Below are 1,419 nucleotides of genomic sequence, written 5' to 3'. Positions count from 1 at the left end.
GCTTCACTACCAACTTCATCATCAAGGCTTTCCAGCATTAGACCGACCCTTTCTTGGCATTTCTTCCAGGCCGACTCATTTTCATATGTAAGTTTGCGAGCAGACTTGTGAAATTGAACCATGAGATCGGACATGTTTGAGAATTCTGTGAGAATGTCTCTTAGGGAATCGGTTGCCTTTGAGGATTCTGGCCGGCTCTCAAAGTCATCATCAGAAGCCATAGATTTCTTTCCCTTTTTAACAGCCCCGCCTCCTTTGATCATAGAGACTTTGTTCTCTACATCCTCATTTGTTAAATCTACCTTAAAGTACTCAAAGATGCACGTGAGAAACATTCCATAAGGTAAATTAGCCTTTTTTGTACTCTTTACAGACTCCCACATATGTCTAATCATGAGATAACTAAATGAAATGAAAGATGAAGTAACGAGAGCAAATATTATGAGACAATCAGATACAGTTACCCTATTATGAGAGCTACTCTGTGGGGTGAGAATGTGAGTTATGATGCGGTGCAGCAGGGAGTTGGTTGGTCCAAGAGCCTTGGGAGTCGGAACAGTGCCGTCTAGTCCAGACAAATTCTCACAAATTTGATGAAGAACTTGCTTGTATGCGACCCCAACGTGCACATCCCATTTGTCAGACATATAAACCCTCGGCCCTTCATGAGTGTAACCAAGGGCAGAGCCAATGGTCTCAACATTCAGAGTAATATGCACACGCTTCACGTAGGAGTGAAGACTACCATCAATCAATCTCAGATTCGCATAAAATTGCCTTACCAACCCTGGGTAAACCATTTTGTGAATGAGGAGCAATGGAGACCATTTGAGATTGTCAAACAGAGGATGTAAATCAATCCCTTTAGAAGCCAGAGAATCAAGATTCACCAAGTATGAGGGACACAGATGCCGCTTTTCCAAAACCTCTTTGTGAAATTCATAGAATGCACATGTAGAAAACCTTGAAGGATCAAAGTGAGAATGTGGCTTATGAAATTTGTTCTTGAAATTCATTGAGCCAAGGTTTGCAGGTTCCCGGGTCTCATGAAGCACGAAACCTTTAATTTTCTGAGAGCTTTTCCCAGACGCATGAGGGGTGGACTTCTTCGGTGGTGATGGAGGAGGTGATGTATGAGATTCCTCTTCCTCTTCCTCCATGCTTGGTTCCTTGTTCTTGTCACTTTTTCTCCTTCCAGAGGATTTCTGGGCAATAACCTTGTGCCTCATGGATTCGGTTTTCTTGGTGGGAGGTGAAGGAGAAGATGAAGAAGTGGAGTGAATGTGTATGTGTGTATGTGTTTGGGGAGTGGAAGGCTTTTGAGAGAGACGAATTTTTTCACTCTTCCTTTGTGCTGTTTTCTTTTTCATTATGAGGAAGATGAATGGTGATGGAAGTTGGAGAGAGAGAGGTGGCCGA

The sequence above is a fragment of the Arachis hypogaea genome, chromosome 12 (assembly GCF_003086295.3).
Source record: "Arachis hypogaea cultivar Tifrunner chromosome 12, arahy.Tifrunner.gnm2.J5K5, whole genome shotgun sequence".
NCBI lineage: Eukaryota > Viridiplantae > Streptophyta > Magnoliopsida > Fabales > Fabaceae > Arachis > Arachis hypogaea.
The sequence above is the reverse complement of the archived record's forward strand: the minus strand, read 5'-3'. Positions refer to the sequence as shown.